The sequence below is a fragment of the Mercenaria mercenaria genome, chromosome 12 (assembly GCF_021730395.1).
Source record: "Mercenaria mercenaria strain notata chromosome 12, MADL_Memer_1, whole genome shotgun sequence".
In the NCBI taxonomy this organism is placed as follows: Eukaryota; Metazoa; Mollusca; class Bivalvia; order Venerida; family Veneridae; genus Mercenaria; species Mercenaria mercenaria.
Genome location: NC_069372.1, coordinates 9,420,172 through 9,436,624, shown reverse-complemented (window position 1 = coordinate 9,436,624; position 16,453 = coordinate 9,420,172). Strand labels below are relative to the sequence as shown.

The following is a 16,453-nucleotide window of genomic DNA, read 5'->3' as shown; positions in this document are numbered from 1 at the left end:
AACAGAAGAGAACATTAATCATTAATCATTCGTTTACATTGTATTGTGACACATATAATTTTGTTTAAATGCCAATATATGAAATCATACATGCAAAAAATAAATTTAAAAGTATTTAAAGAAATGTTCACAAAATGTCTGTTTGTCGGAACTTTGTGTAGACTTCTTTACACACTGGAAAACACAAAAGGGTTCATTTTGGGACATTACAAATTATATGCCAGATTATAAACAAACATTTCCTTAAAGTGGCAAGGATTTTACTTTTAATTTCGGATAATTCATAGTGTCATGTATGAAGATACAAATAGTGATCAATTTAATTTAAAAAAAAAAGTATACAGTAGAGTTAATGTCAATAAGATAACATTAACTCTAATGTATACTTTTTTTTACATTTTTGTAAATTGTTAGGTTTTGGTGTAAACAATCAAAATGATATCACAAAAGAAGCAGTAATGTAAAGACTCAAAATCGTATTTGGCAAATTGTGAAATACTAAGCACTCGGAACAATACATATAATTAGGCCATTAAATTGAAAATACATAAACCTACAACCATGAAAAAAAAACCTTAATAAGTACACAGTGGATTCTTTAAATACGCGAAAATGACATTAAAAGTGCGTTTTCCCATGGAAAATATTTTGTTAATACGTTGTAAAACAGTATGTGTTTCAAATCTGCAGAACTACCTTAAAAACACATACTATTCCTGAGTCGAGCTTCTGTAAAACCCATAACGTCCTTGCATTATGTAAAAGCGGGTAAAAAGGGCAGATCATTTAAATGTTAACGCCTACAGGATAGCAGCTGTTTACAATCAGTTCGAAAATCTTTTGATACGAATGAATATAAAAGGAAGTTTAGACTGTTGTTTAAGTATACAGTGGAATCAGCTACAAGAATCAAAATTCGAAGCTGTATCCATGGTAAAGGTGGATGAACCCTTTCATATACATAAAGCCTTGCTAACATTGTTGGAAATACAGAGATACAGTGAAGGATTCCTGAACCTATGCTTAAGCGGGTGAATTTTGTTAGAATTTGTTGTGATCTGCCACTGTGTACAACAGATGTTTTTTTTTTTTTGTATAATTTTACTACAGAAATGATATTGCAGGTAGTTATAGTTAGAAATGGTATAACACAAAGCACATATACATTTGAGATTTCATCCGTTATAAGGGTCTTTCTAAATTTATGGTCTGCAAGGAGTCTAACAATAGTCTGCGGCAGGTTTATCCCTGTAAGTATAATCAAGATAGAAAGAAATGCTATTTTTGCTCTCCTACTGGAACCTTGTGTATGAAATTTGAGAGGGAAACATAAACTCAGCGTTCTTTCGCCACAAATACATACAATGATCCAGGTTGAAAGCGGTGGTGCAAATGGATAAAAGAAGTAATATATATTGTTAAATACATCCCAAAACACTCTCGAAGTATGTAACGGTGAACATGTGGTTAACAGAGCAAGAATGACAAAAGATAAACAGAAAATATCACTTGATGCTAGTAATTTGAAATACATGGAGAATGCTAGTTTTCTGCTATTTTTACCTCTAATCCAGATGAAAAGTGATAAAATATTTCCTGTTAGTCCGATAATGCACTCAGACATTTCAAAAGAAAATTGTACAGTATCAAAATCTTCTATCGTAGAAAAGTGTTTACTTTGGTTTATTTGAGTAAAGTTCATCTTTAATTTGCAATGATTGAAATTACAGCTGTTTCTATTTCAAAGTAAATCTGTTGAATATATATATATATATATATATATATATATATATATATATATATATATATATATATATATATATATATATATATATTTATATGTGGTTGATTTTGTAAAATATTTTTTCTCAGATGGCAATTTCCTAGTGAACACGCATTAGTGATTTGTAAGATTCAGTAAGTTAAAAATATTCTTCCAGTAACACAATTTTCCAATGAGTTTATGTTATTGGTTTGTTGTAGTACATTACTGGAAATAGTTTTTTTTGTATTTTGCGGGTGTACAATTTGACACTGAGTTGTAGCAGTTAGTCAGAGAACAGATGCTTTTTTTCTGCGTTGCAATATTACAATGTTTACATTGAATACAATAGTCTTTGTAGCTGCTTTGTAGGGTAAAGAAGTATTTTGTTGTAACACTATATCTTAGTGAATTAAATTGACTGATTTATTCCAGAAATCAGTTTTTTCCCATGCAACAAAATATCTTAGGAAGTTTATATTACTCATTTGTACCAGACATCAGCGTTTTCTCCCATGTAGCACAGTATGTTAGTAAATTTCTAAAGCATGCCAGCTATCAGCATTTTCCCACTGCAACTCAGTATCTTAGTAAGATAATTGGAAACAATTGTACCAGAAATTAACATATTTCTTTTTCAACACAGTATCTTTGTAAATCTAAGACTAAATTGAATCAGAAATCAGGACATTTGTCATTGCAACACAATATTTGTGTCAGTATGATTACTATCCAGCAGAATGATGGAAATAGTTGAAGTAATGTAATCAATGCAACACAATAGCTTGAGGTTTTAATAAGGTTACTTTGTAACGATCAGTCAGTACACTTGTTTTCAATAAGTACACATTTTTTTTGCAGCAGCACAACATTTTTTTTCAGGTTTTGTTTCTCCTTTAGAAGTCAGCTTACCACCATTTCTTTGCAGTATCTTTTTTTTCAAAATTACCTGCAGCATAATTTCAAAGTCATCTTTGAAGATTTTCCTCCATTGTATTTTCTATGTTAAACATAAGGCTTTTCTACAACACATTTTTTAGTCAATGGACTAGACTTTCTGCAACACAATATCTGAGTAAAACATAAGGTTTTCTACAACAAATGTTTAAGTGAATGAACAGGCTTGTTCTGACATACAATTTGTATTTGGACATCACAATATACATTGGCAAGTCAAGGAACAGGACTTTTTGTATCCATGAACAGGTTTTTTTCTGCAACATTATTTCTTAGTCGATGCACGAGAATTTTTAAAGATTTTTCTTCAACACAAGCTCCAAATCAATGAACAGGGTTTTTCTTCAACATTTTTTTTTTACTCAGCTCTTCATGTTTTTTTGGCATCCCAGTATTGATTCAGTGATCGAGATAATTTTCCGCAGCACAGAATTTGAATGAAAAATTATGTTTCTGTTTTACAATTTCTGAGTCTTTGCTGAACACAAATACTTACGTCTTCTTGCAATGGCAAGTGTAATATTATTCTATCTTTTTGGATAAGTTGTTTTGTCTAATGATTTTCATGAATAAATTCTACATCCCTGAGCGAGCATGTATTAAAACTAACCATAGACTTATAATTTAATATCTGTGTATTCTTACACTGTTTTTTATCACAACTTTCCAGCAAAGTGTTTAATATCCTAAATCCTCGCACGACAGAGCTGTTCTGTGCATTTTTAGATGTCACACAGGCTATGAAAAGGGTATATAATGAAATAATATCGCATATAAATATTACATAAATATCAACATTGAATCATTTTCTGATAATTTTATGGCAGCAAATTCATGGAAACAAAATATAATAAATAATTGTTGTGAAATTAAGTAATTAGCCCATGCTTTCTTGATTATAGTAATGCAATGGCTACCCAGAGTGTCATAATTTAAATGTCATAGGAGTTTTAGACTATCACGAGTTAATATTACATAAATTTGACGTAATATAAACTGCCAGACAGTAACTGTTTGCTGTACCTCCTGAGATCTATCTAGGAACACAGTTGAAAAAGTATATTGTCTCCTTCACCGTAAAAGCATGACTTAGACTGTGTGGGTGCCACCTTGAAGCCAACAGCAAACAATATTAATGTTTTCATAAGTAAAAATCTTGAAAGACCATTCTGAAACGTGTTCCATATCTACAAAATTTTGCCACATTTCCAACTGAATAACTTTTGGTGTTAGTTAGTATTATGTGGAAGGGTCTCAAGCAGTCTAGTCTGGCGAAATGCTTATAGAAAGCTGTTGATTGTATAAGTTTAATCAGAACAGAATTAATAAATATAGCACACTTCCTTATTTGCAATATACTAAAAAAAAATTTAAATCCACAAATCGCAAATAAACTTTACCGGCTTCGTTCATTTTTGCATGATATTCTTAATATTAATTTATGTTGAAAAGGCCAGTTCTGTAACTGCAACTATACAAATGATTAATTAATTATAAATCATTTGTATAGTCCATCCGTATCTAAACCAAGCCGTTACTAATGTAACGTACTGTTTGGTCACGGCGTTAAACCCAAAACAAACAAACGAACATTATGGTCACGCAGGTACTAGGATCGCGCGATGCAATGTGCAACTTATTTTTTAAAAAAGACATGTGTCTTCTTTAGCTTACCTGAACTTTGTTCTGGGTGGGTTATTAGTAAAGGTGGATGGAACAAGGGCCTCTTCCAATTTTGTGGGTGTAGTCATTCCCTTTTAGGGGCTTCTATGGCTAAAGATGAAAATACCTTGAATTGACTTTTTCCCGTGAACCGCTTCATGGATCTTCGTCAGACTTTGTCTGTAACATCATTATAAGTACCCGTCCCACATTTGTTTAAATGGAAGCAGTCGGCCCCTTTTAGGGGCCGCTAAGGCTTAAAATAAAGATACCTTTAATTGACTTCTTGCATGAAACGCTTGATGGAACTTGGTCTGCAATTAAAACCTTCAGTTATTGCACGCTTTTTTAACTATCCAGTTTGACTGTGATTATCCCGAAAATTGCAGCACATTATTAAATGACCAATAAATGCACGATGGTTATGAACTTTTTCTTTGATCCGTCATAAATAGCCAGTGCCGAATAAAACCGAAAAACATGCCTTTTGTTCTCGGATGAGTTATACATGCACAGACACGCGCACGCGCGCGCATACGCGCATGAAAAGTATTGATTAAGACCTTCTTAAAGAGATTTTTGTTAACGTTTCGAAACTATAGAACTTTTTTTGAAATGACAGTTATAGTAGGAGTATTAATGCATGTGTAATAAGTCTTATTTAAAATATCATGTATAGATCCTTAATAAAATAAAAGCAGCAGCTGACCTGCCCAAATAAGCAGAAAATGCCATCTTAATTGGAAAAAAAGTGACGAATATTATCTGTCCGTCATTTTCATGTTTGAAGGCTTCCATAGCCGAGGTGGTTAAGGTCGCAGACTTCAGATCACTTGCTGCCCACCGATGTGGGTTCGAGCTTCACCCGGGGCGTTGATTTCTTCATGTGACTAAGCCATCCAGCTTGCTACGGAAGTTCGGCGGTTCTACCCAGGTACCCGCACGTGATGAAATAATGCACGTAGGGGCACCTAGGGTCTTCCTCCAGCATCAAATCTGGAATGTTCCCATATGTCCTATAAATGTGTTGGTGCGACGTTAACAGACAAACAAGTTATCATGTTCTTTTTTTAAATATAATGTTTGAATATAAGTAAGGGTGGCATAGACCTATTGTTTTGTTTTGTTCAAACAGCCATTTGAATTGCCACTTGGTATCAATGACAGCACTTTCATTTATTGTATAGGACATTTACAAATCTTGTAAAACATTGCAAAATAACAGTAATAATGATAATAAAATTTTGTAATTTTCGAAAAAGTATTAAAAAGTTTTGTAATTTAATTAATTGTAAGTAATTAAAGTTTTGTATTTTGCGCATTAGCAATAATAAAAAATTTTCTGATCTCGGTAATTGTTATGTAAAATGATTTGTAATTTCAGCAATTGCAAGAAGAAAAGTTTTGTAATTTCAGTGATTAACTTAATTAAGTTTTTTAATTAAGAAATTGATATAATGAAACTTTTATACTTTTTTAAATTCCAGTAATTGTAATCATTAAAGTTTTTTAATGACAGTCTTGAAAGTTTTGTAGTATCAGTTGTTGTAGTAGTAGAGGTTTTGTAATTTCAAATTTGATTATAATAAAGACTTTGAAATTTCAGGCCAGTGTACAATAGACAGTGTAACTTTGTTGTTGGACAGTCTAATAGAGGAACTTTGTGTTGTGGAGATAGAGGATACGTAAGTCGTACAGGAAGATTATAAAATTGTATTTGGAGACCAATATAAATATGCAGACTGATCTTTCTTCAATTGCAAAATTGATCTTCGAAACAGCGAATCAGATGCGTGTTTTAAGGCTGGTCTCAAATCTCAATTTTATAACCACAGATCACGTCAAACTTCTTGAAAAAGTCAAAATTCATCTGATAACATACCATCATTTTAAGTAAAGTCTTTGTCTCATACTTTGATATTCGAATAACTTGTCCTTTAGCTTTAGGTTTCCACTGCACATGCTTTCATATGAGGACGGATAGCTCAGTGGTTTGCACACTGACCTTCCAATCCTGAGGTCGGGGGTTCGATACCCGGCAGCTACTCGGGAATTTTCAGAAACGCTTTTCAGTGTTTCCCACCCAACTAGAGGTGTACTGTTCAGGAACCCAGGCAATCCTTGCGTGTATCAGTGCTATACACTGGGCACGTTAAAGAACCAGGCTGTCTATTCGCAACGAGCTAGGCTAAGTTAGCCGGACATGCCTGTATCTGATTTCTGATCTCTCTGTCGTGGGGGCTTTGTCTCACTCTGTCCCTCTGGTCAGATTGCTCTGTGTCTGTACTAGTAGAGGATGAATTATGCGCCCTGTGTGGCTGCATTTGAACTATGTAAAGCGCCTTTGAACGTGAAATGGATCATGAAAAGGGCGCTATATAAATCTGGTATAATAATAATAATAATAATAATAATAATGTGGAGTTTATTAAGCTGACTTGTAGAAGGTATAGTTATATCAGCGTGCACATTCGCGCTTGAAATGTAGGCCAGATAGTCTTATGTGTTCCTGTATAATCTAAGACTGAAAAACGTATTTAAATGAAGGCCAGTTCAATCATTAGTTAAGTAGGTATAGCATGTAACTAAGAATCTAAATGTCACAAGCTGGGTCCAAGAGTATGGTATTTTGTAGCTGACCTGAAGGTTTTCAGGTTAAGCTATTATAATAGATGGATGATTCGGCGTCTATCGTTCTGCGTCCTGCGTCAACAGTTTTACAGAAACATCTATTAACTGAAGCTACTGGTTAAACTTGCACCGAACTTGGTCTGTAGCATCTTGTCATTGACTTCTTTTACGTTTGTTCAAACGGATCATTACCCCCTTTAGGTGCCACCAGAGCAGAAAATAGAAAAAAACAATAACATTTCAGCAACTTCTTCTCTTGAACTACGGGATAGCTTATCACCAAACATGGGCCATAACATACTCGAAAGGTTCATTCTCGGTTCCACTAAGCCACATTTAGGGACCAGCAGAGCTAAATATAGATAGTATGATTAGATACAAAACCTTTACACAACATCTTCTCATGAACCACGTGAGTGATCTTTACTAGTATCACCCATAGGTGAACCTCTCCCGTTATTTTTCAAATGGTTATGCTTGGTCCCTTTGTGTGGCAGCTAGATCTAAAAATAAAAGCCTTTTAATGACTTCTTCTTCTCTTTAACCAATTGATTGATCTTCTCCAGACTTGGTCCGTGCCGTTCTTGTTTGTGTATCTCTTAAATTTGTTCTAGTATGTCTGCTTGGCTCTTAAGGGGGCGCCAGAGCTAAAAAAGAGAAAATAAACCTTGTAATGACGTCTTTTATGAACACTTGATGGATCTCCTCCAAACTTGGTCTGTATTATCTTTGTAAGGACCACACTCAAATTTATTGAAATATTTCCGCTTTGCCCCTTTCAGGGCTTGGGCGAGCTGATGAAAGATTATTCTTTGAACAACTTCTTCTCATGAACCGTATGATGGATCTTCACCAGAATTGGTCTGTAACGTCCTTGTGTGATCGTCTCACAGTTTTATTCATGGACCACTTTCAGTTGTTAATATTGATCCGTTTGATGCCTTTTGGACTGCGCGGTCTTAACATGGAAAAAACATTGCTTTTTCACATATACTATCTTTAAGAGGGAACATGTAATATCACTTAAGAAGTAGCGTATCGCAAATGATTGACATCATTGTTTGGAGTTCAGATGCGAAGGAATTATATCACGAGGGCGCAGCTGAACGATAAGCAGTGATTTTATTCAAGAGTAAATCACTGTTTGAGATAAATTATATCGATTCTAATACGTTATCAAAAAATAAATATTGTTTTGTGTGGTTTGTTTTTCCAGCGCGACGATATGACAGAATAGTTATGACATACAGTCAGTGAGTGTGTTGCATAACGAATTACACAAATGTCAGTCGCATTTGTTTAATAAAGACATAAGTCGGCTCGTGTTAGAATTGTCCTTTTGTAGAATGTTCTTCTTTTATGCAACTTCAAATATAGCGATGCTTGCTTACTTATCCAGTTAATAGTGATTGTATTTACTGTCATGGTCCTATAATAATTTCATTGTCTGAAAGCCAAATTGGGTAGGGCAACATTTGATCTCGTGTCATTTTCATTTAAAACATATACCGCTGAGTGTTGTCTGTAAAACATTGTATCATGCAGTTTTTTTTGTTACTTTTGCTTTTAGGTTGTCGTTTTCACAGCCATTTTATACGTAAGAAGTTGACATTTACAGAAGGTAAGGTAGTCAGGACATATTTACTTGTCTGTTTCAAAAATAAGGGACGTTCAAAAAGGTTTAATTCTATTTTGTACATACATAGCGTAAGCAGAATATGGCGTTAATTATACAGCTACAAAGAAGAACTTCCATACAATTTAGATAAAGAGATCAGTTATGTACACGGAGGAGGTTCTCGCCAATTTATTTTAATATGTAGCGATGATGAATTTATCCTGATACCGTAAATAAAGTTTGAACAAAATCCAACTTGCTTTATGTCCATTTCAGCGATAAGAGTTTGGTTTTGTATATGGCAAATGATTGTTCTTCAGTAATGTTGGTAACTAGGTTAGAATAAATCGATTTTAATCACAAAATTTACCATAGTAAAATAAATTGTCAAATCACAGTATAAAGTGCAGTATACAGTGGTTTCCTTATGAAATAAGAAAATAAAAAAGGTTCTGACAATGACCTGTTTGTTGAATTATTTGATTGTCTGGAGTTTAGTGCCATGCTTTTAACAGTATTTTAGTTATGAAATAGCCGTCAGTTACCTTAACCAGAGATCCTGAGTTATGAACCTGTACTTACCTGTTCCCCGCAAGTAACTGCCAACTTATCCACATGATTCAGGGGTGAATGTCAAATGACTTAAAACATAGTGTCTTTCATCATATTGCTATTTAAAACATGTGCCTCGTCCGGGGATCATATAGACGATCCATAGATATGCGCTCTTCCTGTTCAGGTAATCGGGCAGCGTATATGATGTAGATGCAGTTTTACAAATTAATTTGTTATTTGTAATAGCTAATACTCAGTGAAATGTTTGCTTTCATCAAGATATTTTGCAGATTCCCAGAGCAAAAGACAGGTTGTTTTCTGATGAATGACGTACAGCTTGCAGTGACATCCTTTCAACTTAATACAGGTTAATCTCTACTCAACTGTTTGCATTTGCTACAAATATGTCCCATAATTATGACAACTTTATGAACATATGACTAATATGAAGATGTCTGCTACTGAACTAATGCTTAATGTTCATAATCTGTAAAGGACCTCCAAGACCGTTTTGGATGTAGAAATATTTCATGCGAGGAAGCGATACAGCTGGCTTGCGGAAGATCGATGGTTCTATCCAGGTGTCCGCGTTTGTCTCATATAATACTCAGAGGTGCACCTGTTCTCCGTCCTGACCTATATTTGTTTCGTTGTGACCTTAAACCACCAAACAAAAAACATAATCTATGAAAAAAATTTCTGAAACGTGAAAAGTTATTGATACAATTTTAGACATATCACTTAGCAGGCCTTAATGGAGTGGAAAAAGAAATGTTTAATATTTTCTTATATTTTAAGTAATTAAAAATTTTAGTTTGATAAGGGATTTTTCATTATTTAAATTCGGCCATTTGGGAAGAATACATTTATTTTTTGCTGTAATAATATAAATATTTTGATATTTGACTAATAATATAGCAACAGATGATTAAATATATATATTGAAAAGTGTAAACAAAACTTTACTTTAATAATACAGGAAAAATGAAAAAAATATCAATTTTCAAAAATAGCATACTGTATGTCTCTATTTCATTCCGCTATCTTTAGGAAGAAATTCATGATGAAAATGAAGAAAGTAAATTAGGAAATATCGCTTAAAGGTCAATTACTAAGGGAAAGTGAGTTGGCAATTTTTTTCATAGCCAGTGCATAGACTTCTGCAAGACACTAAATAATGAAGATTGGCAGGTCAAAATTTACAGAAGGTCTTTGTAACTCAAAGAAACGTATGTGTATTATGTTGAAATTTCAATGAATCGACAGAATGACCCCCCAGGTCTTTTTAACTTTCTTCATACTTCATAGAAAAATAATTATACATATACTGCGATTTATTTCGAATTTCTACATACCATCTTTCATTTTCCAATAAAATGAAATAGTTTCTGTGCTTTTTAAAAGAAATTAAAATGTTCACTTTCCTTAGTATTGGACCTTTAATATATTCCGTAATTATTCTATAATTCTTTTGAAACAGGGTAATATATTTCATCAAAATAAAACGTCTCTATAAACGATATCCACATTAGTGCATTTACTTAGACATGTACACATGACAGTAGGAAATAGTCAAAATAGAACAAATAGACGAGAATGCGATTATCCCTTACAAAGGTGTTGGTAACAAAATGGTAACAAAAGGCACAGTATGTAAATACCAGAATGCTTTTATAAAAGTATATAAAATATATAAAAGAAAACCTGAAGGAACTTCTTCCCGTCTTTGGATTCAGTGTTGTTCTATTTTCTAGTCTTTTAGGATCAAAATAAGATACAGTATGACTTACTTTTCTCGGGCCCTTAATAGTGTTTCTCTTCTTGCTATGCTTTCTGCAAAGACATAGAGTACATTATTCTTTTTACTTTCAGTTCGGTTTCTTGATATTGTAACTTGGTATCCTGCGTCCACATTGCGCGTTCCAACATACCCGCCCCATCGCCTCTGTCCCAGTATTTTTTATTTATTGTATTTTAGTTTGTGATGTTATAACTAAGAATCTCTTCCGCATCCCGCGAAATTTTCTTACTTTCAATTCATTTTTGATATTGTATATTGTATCCCTTATCCACATCCTGCATCACTTTCTACCGTTGAGCCCTATAAATGTTTTAATTTTGCTTTAATGCATACTTTACTGTCCGGTCCGATTCTGCAGGCAAACGGATTAGGTAGAGCTTTTGTTGAACAATGAAGGAATAAATTAACCAAATTATTATTAATACACTTGTGCTTGAAAGTGATTTTTATACATTTTTATTCTGTATATTGTTCGTGTTAAACATAACTATCAATAGAAAATAAGCAGTTGTTAGATTATTTTTTCTCTAATAGTTTTTAATTAATTATATTTTGTTTACTTTTGGTCAAATCTGCTGTTTTGGCCCAATTTTAATTACATCCTGTCGGTATTAGATAAGTGTCACCACATAATATAATACGAGACTTACATTAACATTCCGAAATAGTTGAAAGTTTGAACTTTCTTTCGGCCAGATATTTACACAAATATTTTCTAATTATGTCTCTGTATTTGATGGGAGGTATTTTGTTTTTACCTTCGCTGTCAGTTTGTCCCTTCGTAGGAATGTTCAAAACTAAGCTGAGTTTCGTATATATGACACGTTTCACGGTTGATTAATTTTTGTATTGAGTTTTAACCATTGATTATGATACAGACAGTTCCTATTCTTGTCTTCGCTTCTTGGCCAATGCTTCTATCAAGATCTCACTTTAACTCCTGTGTTTGACAGAAGACATTTTTTGTACATTTATGTTCCCTTTTAGGTAATATTTCAATAAAATTTGCCAGACTACTTGTCGTGTACTCTTTGTTGGTTTTCAGTACAACTGAATAGGATTGATCTAGTTTTACGATTGAATGATTTTTCAGTAATGGCCCTTTGTCATCTATATAGCATCATACGTTCCGCTTTAATAAGTGAACATTACTTGCACCTCCTATTTTTTAAAAGGGGGCTTCCGTGGCCGAGTGGTAAAGGTTGACTTCAAATCCCTTGCCCTTCATCGATGCGGGTTCGAGCCTCACTTTCGTAAATGATATCATATATTTAGTTCAAGTGCCAGCATGTTAAGTATATATTTTGCCTTAATTGACAGAACAAGATGATGGTAATGACTTCAAATCACTTGTCCCTCATCGATGTGGGTTCGAGCCTCACTCGGGGCGTTGAATTCTTCATGTGAGGAAGCCATCCAGCTGGCTTACGGAAGGTTGGTGATTCTACCAAGGTACCCGCTCGTGATGAAATAATGCACGGAGGTGCACCTGGGGTCTTCCTCCACCACAAAAGCTGGAAAGTCGCCATATGACCTATAATTGTGTCGGTGCCACGGTAAACCCAACAAAATAGAAAAAATAAAAATAAATGCACCTCCTATTTCTTAAAAAAGGCTGCCATTTCAAATTAGATGCATCGGGATACAGACTGGTTTTTCATAATATATTAACTAATTAATATATTATTTCCGTAAACTGCTTATTGTGCTATGCTTTAAGCATAGATTTCTTTCTTTTATACGTCTAGACCTTAAGGTTGATGTATTACCATCATCTTGTTTGTTTTGTTTTTTAGATTTAACGTCGCACAGACATATGATAGGTCATATGGCCACTTTCCAGCCGTAATGATGGAGGAAGACCCCAGGTGCCCCTCCGTGCATTATTTCATCACGAGCGGGCACCTTGGTAGAACCACCGACCTTCCGTAAGCCAGCTGGATGGCTTCCTCACATGAAGAATTCAACGCCCCGGGTGAGGCTCGAACCCACATCGATGAGGGACAAGTGATTTGAAGTCATTACCATCATCTTGTTCTGTCAATTAAGGAAAAATATATACTTAACATGCTGGCACTTGAACTAAATATATGATATCATTTACGAAATAAAAAAATCTTGATTTTTTAAATTTTAATATACATTTTGCAACAGTTAAGGTCACTTTACTTGCAGTTGTCCCATGCTGTTATTTTTGCGAAAGCTTATATAGGTGGAAGAAACCACGCCTGTTTGCTTATATCGTGTCAGATTTATTTATAAAATGTAAATCGATACTCTAACTCCTGAGGATTTATGTAACAATATTGTAAACACTATAGATTGTTTGTAATTATATTTATTCCCGTTCGTATAAACACAGTCGCCTGTGCAGTTGACTCGAGGGCAGAACAGATATTTACATGTCTCATGTATTGAGATAAATGATTAATCAATAACTGATATTGACCAACAATAGCGAGGTCATAAAATGTGATGTTGTACACATTATAAGACAAGAACATTGATGTGGGTTCAAAAACTCGCTTGGGATGAAGAATTCGTCATGCGAGGAAGCAATCCAGATGGTTGGTTCTAACCAGGTGCCTATCCGTGATGAAATCAGAGCATTGGGTCAACAGCTGGAAATGTCACCATATGACACAAATCTTTATAAATCCAACAAAAAACTGGTGTAAATTTAAATGAATTAAATAATAAAGTGATTAACAGTTGAGTGTTATAATTTTCAAAATATATCAAAATTATGTCAAAATATTTTGGATAATAAATCATTGCTATTTTAGTCTTTCTAAATTCCTTAAGTTCAGTAACGTGACCCTTTAAAATTACTACATGGAGAACAATGAGAAACAGTTTACCTACTTTTTGTTTACAGTTACTAGCTAGTGTAGATACTTTATAAACTTCGAGTCAAATAACTAAATTTGGAGGCATTCCCTGTAACAGGCTGCAAGTTTCAGACTTGGTCAATTTTTAATATCCAGTAACATTATTGATGGCATTTTATTATGTTTTCGATACTGCACTATGTTCTTAAAAACTGAGAAATATTTTACTATTGACTTGTGCGTTTCAATAATTTTATGCATATTTAAGTGTTGCAACAGTGTTGACAACTCTTTATACCAAAATTGAGTCATTTTTCACAAAACAGAATGGATAACTTGCACATAAATTATATCAACCGTAAGAAATGTTTAAGTTAGAAATTTTAAGAAATAAACATAGAATCACTATTGACAACAAATAGGCTTTAAAACACAATGTTATTTTTTTCACAAAGTATGTTTGTCTTTTGTCGCCGAACAATAGATTCTCCTGTACAAAGTTGTTATTGAAGGAGTCGCCATACATCCTGTTATGTCAATTGGTGGTTCAGAGAAAAGTACTGGAACCATAGTCTTACCCGTGCAGTATTCTAAGAGGCGACCGACAGGGTCTGAATATTTTGTTTTCCTTTATCTCTGAGATTTAAGCAGGTATAAAAGTTTTGGTTCAGTGCCTTATTTCGATGTATTACTAAATGAAATGAGCCGTGCCATGAGAAAACCAACATAGTGGCTTTGCGATCAGCATGGATCCAGACCAGCCTGCGCATCCGCACAGTCTGGTCAGGATCCATGCTGTTCGCTAACAGTTTCTCCAATTCCAATAGGCTTTAAAAGCGAACAGCATGGAGCCTGACCAGACTGCGCGAATGCGCAGGCTGGTCTGGATCCATGCTGGTCGCAAAGCCACTATGTTGGTTTTCTCATGGCGCGGCTCAAATGTTGAACCACATACGTTAGTCCTGTTTGGTGTCTGCGCTATTGCAGCTTAAAACACTAGTCAGTAGTGAATATACTTCGAAGTGTGTTCGTGTTTAATGTTTATAAAATATTCAGTTCAGTGTCGATATATGTACATATTTAATCTTAAAATTAGCAGTTGGTCAGACAAAATAAGCTAAACTGAATGATACATGCTGGATAGTACTTTCTTTGACATTATTTGTGCCTTTTTATAACCAATTCCATGTTTTCAACCATTTCAGTATTGACAAACTATGCTGACATTTGTTTTTGTAAATCTGTAACAATTAAAGACATCTGCAATAAGCACAAATATACACAGTTATTAAACAAACCTTTATATAATGTAAAAAAGAAACCCGACAAATTTAGAAATGTCCTAGTAATTACTTTTACATTGTTCTTGATGTAAAGATCAATGCTAGCTCTTTTCTTCTGATCAGTTAGATAATTTAATTACTTTGTTAGGATTTTTTTTATCAAGACTTATTTTTCTTTCCTGAATACACATGTATTAGTACCAAGAAATACCCTAATAATGTTTAATGTATATAAATCACCTTGCTTTATCTATAATATTTGTGAACCTTGTATGAACTTAGATACCAGGCAAACTCCTTTTCAAAATATTATTATATAATCATAATTCATTTATTAGCATGCTTTACATTAACACTAGGAGATAAATTTTTTAACATTGCCATTGACCTCCTAGCATGATAGTTGTCTCGAGAAATAATTAAATTTTATTTTATATGATATCACCACTTGCATGTTATCTACAGCTGCACTTTTAACTGAGTAATTGCTTTCAGTTTAAATAATTTACTAAGGTCCTTATATAATGTTACATGTTTATTCAATCAACTGAGTTGTTGTACATAGACTATAATGATGAAGACGACCAATTGCGTTTGATATAACACGTATCATATTAAAGATGTTGTCTCGGGTGGGTAACACCTTGTTTCGTCCTAAATGTTTTTCGTGTCTTTAAAATGAATTGACAATACTTCAGATAACGTGCACGGTGATAAAGGATTACTTACGAAATGGCTACATTTAAAACCGAATGAAAGTTTATTTTAAAACGTATGACTTGTTTTCTTTGTATGTGAATTAAACAGACTGAAATGCACACCATTTTTGAAATATAGAATCACCAAATTTCAGAAACTGGCTTGACTCATTCATATGAAATTGCAGAAAGTTTTGACGAAAATTTAATGTAATACGTGTGTGATGACATTTAAAAAATAAACACTTGTCATTCGAAATTAACTGCAAAATATTGCACTCAGTAGATAGAGCGCAGATCTACGGATCGCGGGGTTGTGATTTCGATCCCTTGGCGAGGCGTATGTTTTCCGTGACGATTTGATAAAATACATTGTGTCTGAAATCATACGTCCTCTACCTCTGGTTCATACATTTGTGCAAGTTGACAGTTACTTGTAGAGAACGGGTTTGTACTGGTACAGTATCCAGAAACATTGGTTAGGTAAACTGCCCCTAGTTACATAACTGAAATACTGTTCAGAAACAGCGTTAAAACCCAAAACAAATTAAAATACCAAAATGAGATATGTATGTCTTTTATCTCTGTCATATATCGTTTAATCATAATAAAGCTATCGAAGTGTTTATCCAGTGATAAGTTATTGCTTAAAGAT

General features: G+C 33.7%; 1 protein-coding gene across 2 annotated transcripts in view; it reads left to right on the top strand.

The window, feature by feature from the left end:
* Window positions 1-16,453, top strand: part of LOC123535276 (mitochondrial import inner membrane translocase subunit Tim10-like) — a 52,365-nt gene that overhangs the window by 24,534 nt on the left and 11,378 nt on the right. For both annotated transcript variants that reach the window (XR_006683180.2, XR_008366371.1), the window contains 3 exons: window positions 5,988-6,066; window positions 8,583-8,633; window positions 9,476-9,552. The gene's annotated coding sequence lies outside the window, so the exon portion shown is untranslated. The remainder of the gene's footprint in view (window positions 1-5,987; window positions 6,067-8,582; window positions 8,634-9,475; window positions 9,553-16,453) is intronic.